Genomic DNA, 17541 nt, shown 5'->3' with positions numbered 1-17541 from the left:
GCGGCTAGCAGGGTAAGATGTCTCTATCCCCCCCCCCCCCCAGGTTGGGAGATGAACTCTGTGGGAGCATCTCTGAATTATGGGGTTACCCTGACCAAGGGCAGCAACTGCAAGTGGAGTGCAGAGAAGGTTGGGCATGTGAAGTGGACTTTTGTGTTGCTGAACTTAGAACCTGAGAGAAAAGGGACATTGCACAACCTACTTGGAGTGAGACTTTTACTCGTGGCTTATCGGTATGAACCCTAATTGTGGTGTTTCCCTAAACCAATGCCAAGTTACTTCCCTCCCTTTTATTAAAAGTTTGTTTTCTACAATCAAACATTGTGCCTGCAAATGAGGAAGTACTGTCTTTCAGGGATGGGGTGTAAATTTCTCAGGTTACTGAGTAGGAGATCAAGCCAGTTCTGTGTTGGATTGATGGAAAAGAACCCCTAGATCCTGAACCTGGCCCTGGCTGCTCTCTGATTAGTCTTCGCCTGACAGTTAGCATTATCAGAAGTTTATAGATGGGAAAACAGAGGCAGAGCAGTTGAGGACTTGCCCTAGGTCATGAAGGAAGCTGCTGTCAAAGCATGGATTACAACTCAAGTTTTTCTGTTCTTCTCTGACCTATGGTCAAACCGTTGAACCATCCTTCCATGTCAAATAGCCACTTTGGTGTTAGGAAAGTGGGAGAAATAAATATAGAATGTGATAAAACTTCATTTTTGGATATTAGAAAAACCTTCTCAGTATAAAAAGCCAAGAGCTCATTCTATATGCTAAACTGAATTTTTTTATCCCAAAGGACTTGTTCATTAGGCTCTGAGAGCTGCGAAATAAATAACCTAAAAACTATCAGCATCAATGGGCTACCAGAATTTATTCTCAAGTGAATACATCAGAACTGACATTCCAGGGAAAGCAAAACACAAAGGACAAGCCAAAATAACAAAATGTACTATATATTTTTGATTGTGTGTCTGTCATCTCCGAGTCTGTTTATTCAAGAACTCCTCCTAAATTGTAAGAGCCAGGACCACCAAATATTGTATGCAGCTTCCTCTTAGAATAACTTATAGCAAGATAAGAGTTTGGTTGTGTCAGGACAATGGGATGTGCCTGGAATCTGATTGTTTTCCATCAAATCGAAAGGACAGGTCTGAAAGCAGGGGCAATTATACTACAGAATGAACAGAGAGGGACAGCAAGCACACCAACCCCAGCAGGCACCCCAGCCAGCACCAGGGGGAATACTACTATCTAGACAGCAGGGCCCCCACTGTCCCAGCTGGCCCCAGGGAGCCTCCCTGCCAGGGCTGTAACAAGGGCAGGGCAAGCAGGGCGCTCATACTGGCCCCTATAATCAGGGGCACAAAGACACAATATGTAAAAATAATAAGCTGCCAAAGTAAAGAGCACGACGTGCTAACCTAAAGAGAGGGGGCGCATAATTAATATTTTGCTTCAGATGCAAAAATATCTAGTTATGGCACTGCCTCCTGGCTTGACTCCTGCACCCCCACATCCCTGTCTTGACCCTGCCTTGTCTCCACATCCTACCCTGAGTTCCACAAACCTCACAATCCTTTGCCCTGACTCCTGCACCCTTCACTCCCTACCCTGAGTCCCTCACACATCCCAACCCCCTGCCCTGATGCCTGTACCCCCAGCCCTCCGCTCCTCACCCCTTACCCTGATTCCTGCGCCTCCACCCTCTGCCTGAGCCCCTCATCACCCCTGACTACTGCAGCCCAGACCCCAGTCCCCTGTTCTGAGCCCCCCACATTCCAAAGCCCCTGCCCTAACTCACCTACCACATGCTTGCCCTGGGTTCCTCTTTAAGGACCCGAGCAATACTAGGTCAATGTGCTAGTCAATCAAAAGAAAACAAACTTGCTCAGTCTTACTTGCAAAGCTTTCACACACTGACAACAATCCTGCAAAGAGTTAAGAATGTATATAACCCAACTCAAATGAGTTTACCCTAAAATGATCAGTAGTGAAGCCATTAACAATGCTGATATATGAAATGTCATTGTTGGGGGCTTGAGTTAATATTCCTTGGGGTGAATTGGAGTAACACACACGTCTGAGCACTTGTTCCAGACTGTGGGCAAATTAAGGCAGAAATCAGTTACATGTGGCTCCCATTTTGAAATTTATTTTTAAATAAAAGCTTATTCCATAGCCTGCTACTACATAGCTTTCCCCGCTGATGTATTTTAACTCCAAGTGTATATTTGCAGGTCACTTTGCCTACCCACTTAGGGTATGTCTACACAACACCAAATAATGTATTGTGTGTCTCCACAGCCACCCCGTTATTTCAAAATAAATTTGAAATAACAGGCTTCTTACTCTAACTTCTGTAAACCTTACTGTACGAGAAGTAAGGAAAATTGGAGGTAGAGTGCTCTATTTCAAAATAAGTGCTGTGAACATATGCCCAATTTCAAAATAAGCTATTGCGTTATAAGCTTGAGTTGCATAGCTTATTTCAAGTTTAGCCCTGCTGTGTAGATGTACCCTTACAGATATCTCCATACATCATTGGCCATATTTCCTTAACGGGTAGATGTAAGAAAGTCTCAGGGCTAACTTGGCTACAAATCTGAATAGAAGCAGGACATTTGCTCTGAGTGCAAATGCTTTAATGAATTCTGTGGGGTCATTTCACATGGTTTACAGGCCGATAATTTCCCCAGAGAGAAAAACACATATGCCTAATAGATGTTTTAGTGGTTAGTTTGGTAGTCTAAACAATCTTTCCTCCTCCTCCTCCCCACATACCTGAAAAGGTTTGTAAGACTCATTCAGAAGGCCAAATGAAATTACCCATGCAGAAATATAAGGGTATGTCTAAACTAGCCACCCTAGTTCGAACTAGGGTGGCTAATGTAGTCATTCAAATTTGCAAATGAAGCCCGGGATTTAAATATCCTAGGCTCTATTTGCATGTTCCCGGGCACCGCCATTTTTAAATGCCCCGTAGTTCCAACTACCTGCTCGCGGTTACACGAGGCATGGGCTAGATAGTTCGAATTAAAGCTCCTAATTCGAAGAGTAACGGTAGTTCGAACTAGGGTGGCTAGTGTAGACATACCCTAAGATGTTAAGAAACACTGATGGCTAATCAGTGACATTTTACGATATGCAGAACCCCACTGAAAGCTAAGGCCTCAATCATGCAGTGAGCTTTGTACAGACAGTACCCTTGAATCAACAGCGTACACTGTAGAATTCAGGCCATAGTCTATAATGGATAAATGGTACTATATTATTCTTTTGAACTGTTGTTTTTTCTTGTGTGATTGTTACAGGCATGTTAAACTTGGAGGGGATTTTTCTCATGATGTAGAAATATCAAAGTGAAATAGTAGCCTTCAGTTGGTAGTGCTGTATTTGACATGACTTCTATGTCACTTGAGTTGACCTTTTTTCATTAGAACTGTCCCTTCATGAACTAATTTATGCCTAATTTATATATAGCAAAGATCTGAGCTTCTTGATGTTGGCTGGTTTCTGGATCTCAGCCATGGCCTATAGTTGTGTTTCTTTTCCAGAAGACACTTCCTAAAGTGAAATCCAAGTGTGCAACTATCAATATTTTATATACATTTCACCCAACACTTTGAAGAGGAAGTTCTCAACAAGTATATGCACAACTCCCATTAGCATTAATATGTGCTGAAGGACAGACCCTTTAAACAGCAAATCTCTTAAATCCCCTTGAGCTGACTAATGGGAAAAAGAAAAGGGGAAAAAAGAAAGGCATATCTAATAAAACAGGTTCTCTGAAGAATATACTTCTCCTCTAACTTCTAGAATACTTCTTCCTATTAAGCACCACACATATTACTGTCATTACATAAATAAATAATAGCACTGACAGTCATGCATTGAGGGCAAGGGAACAAACAGCAGGACTCCTGGATAGAGTTAGGTAAATTTTTTTGGCTGAAACTTATCTGGAAAGACGCAGATTCAGCTATGCCAAAATGGTTTGTAAATTTGTGTTGATTTCATCAAATTATTCATTGGGGGAGGGGGGACAAAAGAATATGACTTTTTAAAAAAAAATCTTTATTTTTCAGTATAAAGTGAGTTTTAATTTCTAAATTCACTTGAATTTTATTTTTGTAATTTAAAACATTTAAAGTGGTTTAAGAAAAATATCCAAAATAAGTTTTTCCTGACTTTTCAAAATTTTCAAAAATTCCCTTTTTTGAACTGACATGAAATGATTCTTTTTTTATAAAAGCTTTCTGCCACTGCCAAAGATCTGAGACATCCATTATTTGCCCAGCTCCTCCTAGTTTCTGTTTTTAGCTCTGGAAGGAGTGTGGCTTAAGTACTGGAGCTGAGAACTTAGACTGGCTTCCTTTTTTACTCAAAGTTTGTCTACCCAAGGGTATGTCTACACTAACCCCCCTAGTTCGAACTAGGGAGGCTAATGTAGGCATTCGAAGTTGCAAATGAAGCCCGGGATTTAAATATCCCGGGCTTTATTTGCATCTTCCCGTCCGGTCGCCATTTTGAAATGTCACTAGTCCGGACAACTGCCCGCGACTACACACAGCAGGAAGCGGGTAGTTCGAATTAAAGCCCGAATTCGAACTACCTGTTATTCCTCCTGCAAGGAGGTTTAACAGTAGTTCAAATTAGGGGCTTTAATTCAAACTACTGGCTCCCTGCTGCATGTAGCCACAGGCAGTTAGTCCAGACTAGTGAAATTTCAAAATGGCAACCGGACGGGAAGATGCAAATAAAGCCCGGGATATTTAAATCCCGGCCTTCATTTGCAACTTCGAATGCCTACATTAGCCTCCCTAGTTCGAACTAGGGGACTAGTGTAGACATACCCCAAGTTACTTGCTGCAAGCCAAGGTATGAATCACCAGTGCATCAACCTGCCATGCACACTGACACTCCCAGAGTGCAATTTGGCATATTACAGATGGTATTAAGTCATAGAATCATACAATCCTAGGGCTGGAAGAGACCTCAGGAGGTCATCAAGTCCAACCCCTTGCTGAAAGCAGGACCAATCCCAACTAAACCATCCCAGCCACGGCTTTGTCAAACCAGGATTTATAATCCTCTAAGAATGGAGATTCCACCACTTCCCTAGGTAACCCGTTCCCGTGCTTCACCACTCTCCTAGTGAAATAGTTTTTCCTACTATCCAACCTAGACCTCCCCCACTGCAACTTGAGACTATTGCTCCTTGTTCAGGAGTGTGTCACCACTGAGAACAGCTTCTCTCCAACCTCTTTGGAAACCCCCTTCAGAGAGTTCAAGGCTGCTATCAAATACCACCCCCCCCCCTTCTCTTCTGTTGACTAAATAAGCCCAAATCCCTCAGCCTCTCCTCATAAATCATGTGCTCCAGCCTAATAATTTTTGTTGCCCTCTGCTGGACTTCGTCCAATGTGTCCACACCCCTTCTGTAATTGGGGGCCCAGAATTGGACAGAATGCTCCAATACTCCAGTTAAACTGCATTCTGGAACAGTCCCCAAATGGGCTGCTACTGCACAGCAAGCTAGTGCACTGTGGCTTCAAGCTGGTGTCACTCAATTGATTTCTAAGGAGTCAATCCTGTTTTACACATAGGAAGAGAATTGGCCCCTTAGATTCCAATCTCAGAGATGCCACTGACTCCGAGTGGCTTGAGTAAATCTTTGCTGTTCTGCAGGGAGGTATCTACAATGATAAAAATTGCAGCCAGGCTCACAAGGTTATGTTAGAAAGGAACAGGTAAGCCAGGTGTGGATGGGGTAGAAGGGTTCCTGTATTGCAGATACTCGTTCTACCTTTTACACACTTACTCTTATATACACTCTTATACACCCCAACAGGTTTCAGGGCAATATTTATCTTGGGAGAAGCCGCTATCTCCAGCACCAGGGCAGTTATACCCATCTACCTAGGCAGATGGGGCTCAGTGAAGCAGGCAACAGCCCTGCTGCCACACTGTCAGGGAAGCCCTCCCAGCCACTCCCTCCGAGACACACTGGGGGTGAGTTTTGAGCTGCAGTTCTTCAGGTGCTGAGCAGCTTGTGGGTGCTCCTGATAGCACCCAGCCCATATGTGCTGCTCTGTATGGACTGCAGAGGGCCAGGAGCATAGCACAGGCTGAGGGTGCCTCAGCCGATCCCTTGCCCTCAGAAATAATGGAGGAGGGCAGAGACAGTTACAGAGGGCAGAAGGTGTCTAGCCCTGTGGAGGACTAGGGAAAGGGCCAGGACAGGCTTGCTGCCTGCAGGGGATGGATAGGGAGTGGCCCCAATCAGAATGAATCTCTTTTTACTCGGTTGGAATGTGTTTCTCCAGACTAGGCTAGATTCACTGGTGCACGCTAGCTCCTATGCCATATTTTGACAATGGAAAACCATCATCAACCAAGTCTGATCGTCCAGGTAGATTGGATGTATGGAGCAGCCCCGAAGTAGCTAGTGTATTACTGTACCACTAAGTCTTGCCCCTTAGGAGGTAGGATCAAATTGTTGAGGGTTTTTTGCTTGCTTATTGCATAGCAGCATGGATCTTTGTGTGCAGTTTCTGTGACACAGAGACTATATTTGAGTGGTCTGCATATTTGTGATGACAACATTTGTTTGCGTTTGGTGTCCAGGCATGGGGCTGGTGAATGCAAATCAAATGTTGTTTGTGCTCAAATTGCAAATTTTTTCTTTGGGCAAGATGACTGGCTTGGTTTCCCATTGCATGACTCCTCTTTTACGGCTTCATTCTTTTAGTTCCAGGACAGTTGTGCACCTACCTGAAACTGGAGTCATGAAATGGTGACTCAAGCCTTTAGAACATTTGACTAACTACATATGGGCTTGGGATGTGCCTTCTACTTAGTTTAAAGTTTGGCATAAAAAAAGCTGAGTTTGACACTGATATTTTAGGTTAGCCTCACTTTCAGTTAGATGAAATTGAGAGGTAAAATGTTAGTTAAGTTTTGACCATGGGCATTTTATTTCATGACGACATCACACGATAGAGTTTGGAGACTCTCACATGTAATAGAATTACCAGCTTGAGACCATTTATACAAAGCTCCTGAACTGTAAAATTGTAGCACTACATCACTGCCAGGGAGCAGTTTGAATAAATGTACAAACAGAACCTCCCAGTGGGTAGATAGCCTGCATGTTGCTTTCGTGTGGATGTGGATTTAATGGATATGGGCTGCTTTTGCCAGGACAGTGAATGTAAGCATCATTTTAGATTTCAGAATCAGGGCCTCCCTAAACTATTCTTGTATTCAGAGAAACCCTCTGGAACTTTGCTATGCTCTTGCTGTATTTTAATTTTTTACCTACCTGCCCCACATAGCAAAGACCCTCAGAGACCTAAAGAATCTCTATCTTTACTGGAAAGCTTATCTTTTTCACTAAAAGAAGTTGATCCAATAAAAGATGTTACCTTATCCCTTTGTTGAAGTTTTGGTAGTCTCAGGATGTGACAGCAACTCTGCAAAGAACAGAGCTGTCTGAGATTTAATTTGTTAATGTTCGTAGAGCACTTTGAGATTCTTGGATAAATGGTGTTATTGAAATACAAATGTATTATTGATATAAAAATCAACCGCAATAGTCACACAAATGCAAACTCTTTCTGACTTCTTGAAAGTATCATCTAATAGATGTAGGCTGCCCCCAAGGGAGGGGCAAAAGGAGAAGTTGCCCCAAGACCCAGTGATTTAAAAGGGTTTGAGGCAATGGGCTGCAGAGGCAATTTAAAGGATCCAGGTGACACGGTCTGGGCGACGCTGAGGACTAACTGGGGGAGGCCCAATGCAGTCTGGGTGGTGCTGATGGCTGACTGCCCATAGCCCCACCCTTTCTCCCAATGCCCCATCCCTTCTGCGGGGGGCTGTAGCCAAGCCCACCACATTACCTAGGACCCGGTGGAGTCTAGCCAGTCCTGAATAGGTGACACACAAAGCAAAAATAAATTCAGTGTGGATTTCTTTCCTTAACGCTCCAGTGTGGTGAGCATCCAGCACAGAAGTATGCTTAACTATCATTTTAATTCATTTTTCCCTTCACCTGTAAAATTTTCTTTTCCTTTTACTTCTTGGTTGCCTATAAGTAGCTCAGAATACATCATTCTGTCATATCACCAACATTAGAAGGTCTGCTTTGTATGGGTATAATTATTTCTGTCAAGAGAGTAGGGTTGTCTAATGGAATAGTTCAGTGGTTCTCAATCAGGGGTGCATGTACTGTATGGGTATGCAGAGGTTTGTTGGGGATAATCTACTCATCTAGATATTTTCCTACTTTTACAACAGGCTACATAAAAAGCACTAGCAAAGTCAGTACAAACTAAAATTTCATACTGACAATGACTTTTTTATACTGCTCTATACACTGAACTGTAAACACAATATTTATGTTCCAACGGATTTATTAATAATTAAATGATAAAAATGTGAAAGCCAGCAACTTTTCAGTGATAGTGTGCTGTGACACTTTGGTATTTTTATGTATGATTTTGTAAGAAGTTGTTTTTAAGCTAAGGTAAAATTTAGGGGTATCCTGAAAGGGGTACAGTAGCCACCAGAGAGCCACTGAAATAATTATACCAGTACAAGTCCTAGTATGGATGCATTTACAGCATTATAAAGATGACATATCTATAGGCTGTGTCTAGACTGGCCAGTTTTTCCAGAAAATCAGCCACTTTTCCGGAACAAACTCGCCAGCTGTCTACACTGGCCGCTTGAATTTCCTCAAGAGCACTGACTTCCTACTGTAAGAAATCAGTGCTTCTTGCGGAAATACTATGCTGCTCCCGTTCGGGCAAAAGTCCTTTTGCACAAAAGCTTTTGCGCAAAAGGGCCAGTGTAGTCAGATTTGTTTTGCGCAAAAAAGCCCCGATCGCGAAAATGACGATCGGGGCTTTTTTGCAGAAAAGTACGTCTAGATTGGCACGGACGCTTTTCCACAAAAAGTGCTTTTGCAGAAAAGCGTCCGTGCCAATCTAGACGCTCTGTTCTGAAAATGCTTTTAACAGAAAAGTTTTCAGTTAAAAGCATTTCTGGAAAATCATACCAATCTAGACGCAGCCATAGAGTTTAGTGCCTTGCTGTATGTGAACAGCTCGATAACGGCCTCTATACTTGAGAGGTAATCCCACTATAATTATACTGGAAATAGTAATAGCAACGTAACTTTTGTATATTGAGAAAGCCTATGACGCAAGGATAGTTTTAGTGGTGTCATATTTTGAGGTCTCTTCCATAAACCAATATATACTGAAAGGTTTTCACAGAACAATTTAAAAAAAGTTTTAAATTATTTCTGTGTGGCAGACCTGTTTAACCTCCTTCCTCCTTTGTCAACACTAACCCTCCCTGCCTGGTTTTCATTTTAGTTTCACAGTCCACCGTAAGGCTATTTAATGTAAGTCTACAAAAGGTCAAATATATCATACAAAAAAAAATCACCGCAATTGTAACCCATTAATTTTGCCTTTTAATTTCTTATTTTCTTAGACCCTTCTTATTTTACTTTTGTTTCATTTTACACTGAACTGAACCACACATTTCTTACTCAAGCAAATCTCCCATTGTTTGCAAAAGAAGATTTGCTGGAGGAGCGACTGAATGACCCAATCACTTATGTGACTAAGTATTTCACAGCATTGTTCTTCAGACAGGTTTTCCCATTATTAAATACAATCTCATTTATAAGCAAAGAAATAAACAAATGTGGAAACATTTTTAGGTTTTGCATTTCAAAGACACAAGTCATCATTCTTTTAGGCAGGTGTGCCTTTCCTGGCAGCTGCTAAAGATTAGCAAATTACAAGTTCAGCATTTTTTTAAATATGGCTAAAGAATAAAATCTTTAGTCTGGCGATTTGAAGTCAAACTGCCACAATGAGCACCTGTTGAGAAAGTCCATTATTAGAAGCTGGGGGTTCTAGGTGAAAGATCACTGTGAATTAATTTTGATTGCTTCACAAAACTCTGCATAGCAAGTGGTCTCTGATGGGGGTATCAAGGGACTTCCATTTGGGGCGGGGGAGATTTTGTTTCTAGGAAGGTAATATAATCTCTGTAGTGACATTAAAACACATCAGTGGCTGCACTTGCCTGAGTCCTTCTCCTGAAACAGATTGTATGTGCTTAGGTTACCAGGTATTATGCTCTGGGAGGGGAAAGAGAAACAACTGATATCGAAATCTTTTCTAAAGGATTAGCTAAAAAGCATATGGTCAGAGATCCATGACTCCTGGATTGTTAAAGCAGTTAACTACTTACATGTTTTATCTGCATCTATATTTCTCAATGTGCTGGACTGTTACATTAATTGCTGAAGTTAAAAAAAAAAAAAAAAAAAAAAACACAGACCACAAATCTTGTAATTAACAAAATAATGCAGCAAGTAAATATTTTGCTGGAAAGTGAATTTTATATATTCTAATAGAGATATTAGCAATGATAAAAATAGAATGGCTATCTAGAAAATATTTCTCTCTATTGGGGTAGAAACTACTGAATATTAAGCAGCTATTTCCTCTCTCTCTGTGAAAAGAGTCTCCATCTGAATTATGCAAAAATACTACCTGTCTGTCTTTTGATTAAATTTAAAGCCATGCTTCCCATCTGTTTGTGCAAAGAGTAATAGTCTATCAACTACTTTGTATGCTCACTTTACTTAAAAATGATCTCATTATTTTTTAGAACATAAAGAATAACCAGAAAGCTCTATGCTCCTAGCTAATAATCATGATTTGATCAACTTAATGTTTGAGTTGTCAACACTTGGCCATTAATACCACACAAGTTACAAGGTTCACTAATCCTCTAGCTAAAAAGAAGCAAAACTGACTTCCAAAATGCAATTGCTGTAAAAGTTATTTGCATATAAAGATGAAAAAATGTCCCAAATGTATCATATCCTGACTTCATTTTATGTTATTCTTCCTCCAGCGTTATATCATGCTTTAGGCCCTGTAAAAATTGGGGCTTTTAGCTGTATCTATGCAAAGCCTTGGGCATGTTTGGATTCCATACTGTTGCAATGAGACTGCATTATCCTCACTGAAAACAGTGGCAGAGTTGCCACCGTTGTAAGAGCAGGATTGGACCTGGTATTTCTGTTTACTAAACATATCACTGCACTAATCTTAATCACGGATCAAATCCTGCTCTTTGTTCACTCCAGACAGCAGTGGGGAGTTTTGTCTGAGTAAGGGCTGTGGTTTTGGACAGAGTAGCAAGGGCCTCATCCTCTGGGCTATTAAAGCACACCTCTCTGGTGCTTTGGCAGGGCAGGGGAGCACAAAAGCTGGACACTTGAACAGAGAAATCCTGAGGCAGCTCTAATTCATCCCGGAGGCCAGCCCCACAGCTGAAAGGCCTAGGATGGGAAGGCAGAAAAGTAGTTTAATGTCACCGTTGCAGTCCTCAGCCCTTCCTGAGCTGTTCCAAAGCAGGGAGAAAGGTAGAAACCTAATCAAAACCATTAGGGAAGTACTGAAGCGTGGGATCCGTACAATGGTATTTTCACTGGCCTGATCCTTTCCTCATCCCATCCTGCTCAGCCTCACCCTGCTTTCCTCTGGTTGCAGTTGCAGAGGGAGCTTACGGAGATGGATCCCATGCTGTGTGGGGGTGCATATACCACCCCCTTATGCAGCAGAACCGCAAAATCCTGCTATTTATGGGGCCTCCACATCTACAAATGTGGGAAACAGGTATGCTACTCACTGCTTCTATAAACACTGAAAGAAGAGAGAAACAGCAGAGAAAAATCTATAACAAAAACAGGATTCATCTCTCACTTCATTTTCTGATGTTTGAATTTTTTTCTTCAGTTATTCAGATGATAGAACAAGACAAGTGCAAACATACAGATGTGGGGAAAATGCATGGCCCCGGGCAATATGAAGTGACCCTGGATGCGTTATAAGTGAAAACTTCAGAAGAAGCTTTGCGAGGAACAGATACCAAGCTTGAGAAGGAAACACAGGACACAGTTCATATGACTAATTAACATTAACCTAAGTGAAGTATGCACTAGATGCACAAAGTGACATCAAGGGCCAAAGTCTGCCTTGCACCCTCGTATTGAGGCTAGTGGGGTTGCACAGTGTCAGCCAGAGTGTAATTCTCACCAGCAGGACTGTTGGAACATTTATCAAATTTTGAAGTCTATCAAATGTCTCTTTTTAAGTAGTGAGGGAACAAATGTGTATGCTGTTTCAACTCTCCTCATTAACATCTAACGAAAGCCTCAAAATGCTGAATAAAAGTGACCAGAAAAATATCTTTTGGATTAAAAAAAGAAAAGATTCTCAGTAAATGTCCCTCCAATTTTTTTTAAATGAGTTTAAAAAAGCAGAGTATTTAAAGCTCTATTTAAAATATACGAACATTGAGAAATATAGAAACACCTCCCTGTGTTCTTTTTCACATGACTCCAAAACAAACTACAAATCTCCAATGTTGAAAAGTTGTTCCTTAAGTTAATAAAATCTGTCAGCTTCCATAATGGTTGATTGGAAGAAAGTCCACAGGTGCAGTATTCTGTTGTTCACAGCTTGGGAAGTCAAGGCTTATAATAAAAAGCCCTCTGTGTTATGGTCCTCCTTCCCCATCAATTCACATCAAGTATTATTAGAATCATCTGCCACCTCAGTGCTGCTTCCTCTGTGCTCAAACTGCAGAAGCAACAGTGACATTTTACTGCTCTGCAGGTGCTGCTGTGTGTGGTCATGAACACATAAGTGTGGCCTGCTATTGTTCTCCAGTAAGCACTTTGATCTCAAGCACAAAAAGCTGCATAGCTGGATGCCCTATTCATTTTTATGCTAGGTTTATATGGGTAAGAGAAAGAGGACGTGACAAGAGATGGGCAATCCATAATATTTATTTCAACAACTGCTTCAAATCTTTTTAAACGTCATAAGAACATGGCTCATTAAACTACAACAGCCTTGAAATTGTGTTATAAAGCCACAAAACAAAAATCAATACATCTGCTGGAAAGGAGGTAATGAAATATATCGAGTTGGCTGAAAAGAGGTTTGTATGAATCATAATATTATTATGTACACATCACTTCTATTTCCAATACTTACAGTTAACAAACTAGGGGCTGCTTTCTTCTCCAGCGCTTAAACAGGTGCTACAAGGTAAGGTTTATCAAAGTTATTTTTCAAAGCCATTCCTTCTGCTATAAATAACCCTGGGGAGGAGGGGCCTTAGTAAAGGAGATCAATTCAACACATATTTGCTATCTGAGCTTCAGCTGTTGTCGTATTACTTCACAGTCTAATCAATACGCCGCTCCATAAGAGCAAAGGAAAAAGCCACAACATCACCCTGACAAGTCACTGTAGGTTTATTACTGGACTAAAAGCATGTCGTGTTTCTAATCTTAATAAAGATTATTTTTGGTAGCAGCATCTTGGCCATTATTAAATACTTTAACCCTCCTTCTAACATTTCACCTTGAATTGTTTCCCCTTTGCTTTTGAGCTGTGCTGTATGAACGCTTTGACCACGATCTCTCAAATAATCATCCAGGAAATGACTCAGAATTATTTTTCATTGACTTTAAATTGAAGTTATCACTCTCCCGGTGAATTTAAACAAAGATGATGTTTGTATCTTTTAACACATAGGCAAGAAGGAATATTGCTGTAAAACCCAATCACTGGAAGACTTGAGGATGGAGGTAGGGAGAGGGGAGGAGGGTGTGATGATTAAATCATCCAGATTCCCAAATGGAAATGTTGCTTTATCACCCATGCATTACACTGTATAATCTGTAGTGCTTAAACACAAGGCAATACAGCCGTGAGCTGAATCTCTCTTGGTCTTTGTCTCACGTGCTGGGGCTTTTTCAGATGTTCTCCCTTCCTGGGGCTATGTTCTCATCCTGTGTTAAAGCTACTGTTGCATCTTCTGCTTGAGAACTGAATGGTGTATGCACGTCTTCTGTGTCTGATAATAATTGCATGCAGAGGTGATTGGCAGATCATAAAATGGGAAGCCATGTAACATACTGTGGAGCAGAGTGACAATTTTCTTTTATCAAGCATCTCTGACTGCTACACCTGCACTTTGCCCATTGGCTCTCAAACAGGGGCATGCATGTCTCTAGGGGTACACAGACATCATCCAGGGACTACATCAACTCATCTAGATATTTGCCCAGTTTTACAACGGGTTACATGTAAAGCACTAGCAAAGTCAGTACAAACTAAAATTTCATAGATGACTTGTTCACATTGCTACCAGTGTGTTGGTGGGGGAGGGAGGAGAACTGTCCATTACTGGCCCCCAAGTCCCTCCCCTTCCAGCCATAGCCCAGCCCACTTACCCCATGGCACATGACCCCCTGAAGACATGGCTTTGGGGATCACCAGGAAGGCCTGATACAGTGCAATAGCAGCAGTTTCCCGCACACATACACCTCGCAGCAGCAGGAGCCATGAGGAAGCAGAGCACACTGAGTGCACTCGCTCTACTGCATTCTGCTTCCCCACAGCACCTGCTGCTGCAAGGAGTGGGGGGGGGGTCTGACTGCTGCTGCATGGTGCCAGCTCCCCCCACGGTGATCCCCAAAGCCACATCCTCGGGGGATCAGGTGCCATGGGAGTGAGAGGGCAGGGTGATGGCAAGGTGAGGGATTTGGGGGCTGGTAACTTGGGAGTCTTGGACCAGATTGCACAATTGCTCCAGCTGAGGAGAGCCTACAGGCTTTACTACACTGTACTATACAAAGAAATGAGAGTACAATATTTATATTTGAATGTATTTATAGCTATATGGGAAAAATGAGAAAATCAGCTGTTTTTCATGGCTCACACAGCCAACTCAGCTGCCCCTCCAAACAATCTGCCAGAGTACCAATTTCTCTCTCCTCTAACCCCTTAAAATATACAGTGAAAGCTTTGTTATCTAGCACTCTGTTAACCCAAAAACTTTAACCGGCATTGCCCCCAGCCATAATTCCACCACATCTTCAGGAGTGTGCGCCTGATTCCCACCTTTCCAGCCTGCTGTTGTGGGGCTTCTGACAGCTGGCATTGCTGGTTGACATCAGCATGCGCCTCCTTCTTCCTCATCCTGCCTCGGGCTCCCAGGAGCGGGATTTGCTGGTAGGGGGTGGAAGACAGCAATAAGCTTTGTTATCCGACACATTCAATTAACCGGTAACCCCCATTCACCATGAGTGTCAGCTAACAAAGCTTTCACTGTGCTGGCTTCGGGTGAAAGGGGAAAAATATTCACTCCCTCACTAGTGATATGTTTATATTTTACTACCTCACAACCCAAGAATACAAGAAATGGGAAATGTCTGCTCTTAATTCAAGCCCTGGTAGGTCCTGTGGTACCATGACATTATTATTTACAGAAAACGTATTTCAGATCACTTATAGAGATTTCTGAATTGTGCTAGTAATATTGTTCCTCATTTTCAAAGTTCTGTACAGTTGGATTTAAGATACCAAGACACTAGGCTATTACGTACAAATATATACTTAAAACCTCTCAAACATTTGTAGCCTAGCTTGCTGTCCCTGCATGGCAAGTATAGTATTATGTTGTGTGGAGTTCCACAGTAGAGAAGAAACAGAGGCTGAGTCTAGACTGGCATGATTTTGTGGAAATACTTTTAACGGTAAAGTTTTTCTGTTAAAAGTATTTCCGCAAAAGCGCGTCTAGATTGGCATGGATGCTTTTGCGCAAAAAGTGCTTTTGCACAAAAGCATCCGTGGCCAGTCTAGACGCGATTTTGCGCAAGAAAGCCCCGATCGCCATTTTAGCCATCGGGGCTTTTTTGTGCAAAACAATTCTTCCCTGTCTACACTGGCCCTCTTGAGCAAATATTCTTGTGCAAGAGGGCTTTTTCCCCAAGCGGGAGCATGAAAGTATTTGCACAAGCAGCACTGATTTTGTACATTACAAAGTCAGTGCTCTTGCGCAAATTCAAGCAGCCAGTGTAGACAGTTGGCAAGTTTTTGCGCAAAAGCAACTGCTTTTGCGCAAAATCTTGCCAGTCTAGACACACCCAGAGAGCTTGAGTAGTTGCAAGTGTCCATTTTATTGCATAACAGAGAACTAACTAGAACCAGCCCAAACTAGCTGGGCTGACCCCTGTGACCTAACTCTGTTACTATAACAACAAGAGCTATATCTACAACCCAATACACAACATATTGGATATGTAACGATGAAGGGTGGTATAAATACTGTTTTGACTCTCAGCTGCATAATCACAACCAAGATTCATACTGATAAACCAAAATTATAAAACGTGGTCTCTGATGATCTTAAAGTACTTTTCATGTTCACAATGGGGTAAGGTCAATAAAAGTGGGGACCCCCTTCTGGGCCCGTGTGCACTTTGCCAGAAAACCAGGATTAACTGCTTTAAAAAACACACCCGCACACAGGGAGGGGGGCCTTGAATCTCAGCTGCAGCTAAACTGAATTCGGACTGGGGGAACAGACTGGGCTTTATGCCACCTTTGTACTCCTCTCTCTGATTCTGTCAACCATCAGAGAGACGAGTGACCCTGAAGCAAGCTAGAGTAGTTCTACATGTGTGTCTAACAGCAGTCACAGCAGCCTAGTATACTTCAGTCACATGCCTCCTGTTAATCTCCTCCTACCCCAACTGCACCCTTGGCATGCCATATGCTGGGGAATGCAAGGGGAGGGAAGCATACAGCCATTCTGCTGTGCTGTGCCGTCCCTATGCTGAGGGTCAGTTTCATCTGCTATGTATGTTGGCAGAGCCTGGTAAAGGGGACCTGGAAGAACCTGGATTGAGAACCAGGATCTTTAATGGCCATAGATGGTCAGAGTCTCATTATTTACAGCTCTTCTGAAAGACTGTGCCTCTGGCAGCGACTATTACCACCAGGCTGGAACATTGGTTCAGCAGAGGCTTAGGGGAAAGGTCAGCTTCTGACTGACCAGCACCCCTATCTGCAGCATACAGATATGCTTTGGAGGTCTCCAATGCAAGTACTGACCCTTACCAACCCTGCTTAGCTTTTACTATGTAAGGACATAGAGAGTGGGTGCTACAGCTGCAGGCTATTGATATTTAATCTTTAATTTATTGTTACTTTATTGTTTCCTATAAATTCTCATGTCTTTCACAGGCTGCTGCTGAGACCTCTGCCATTAATTGTTAGCCTTTTACAGAGCAATAACTCCACTCCAGACAAAGAAAACCAACTCCTAGTCTGCAGGAGACACACAGCACATCCCTACAGCATTCCCTTCTCGTACCAAGCCTTTTACAGTTAATCATTAGCCAGCAACTTTGTCTGCTTAAAGCAGGCCCATACACAGGAATTTCTCTCTCTCTGTGTGTGTGTGTGTGTGTGCGTGATTTTTTGTAAATGTGGCCCTCAAAGGTGCAAACACCACCCCCAATGGTCCCTCAAGTAAGTATGCAACTGGCCAGGGAAAGGCTGGGGCTGCTTTCCCACTACTCCACTAAGAGTAAGGCCTAACCCAGGGGTTGGCAAAAGGGCCTCCGCAGGCCAGATCTGGCCCTCCAAG

Source organism: Pelodiscus sinensis, chromosome 12, assembly GCF_052426305.1.
Source record: "Pelodiscus sinensis isolate ZL-2025 chromosome 12, ASM5242630v1, whole genome shotgun sequence".
Lineage (NCBI taxonomy): Eukaryota > Metazoa > Chordata > Testudines > Trionychidae > Pelodiscus > Pelodiscus sinensis.
Note: the sequence above shows the minus strand (reverse complement) of the source record.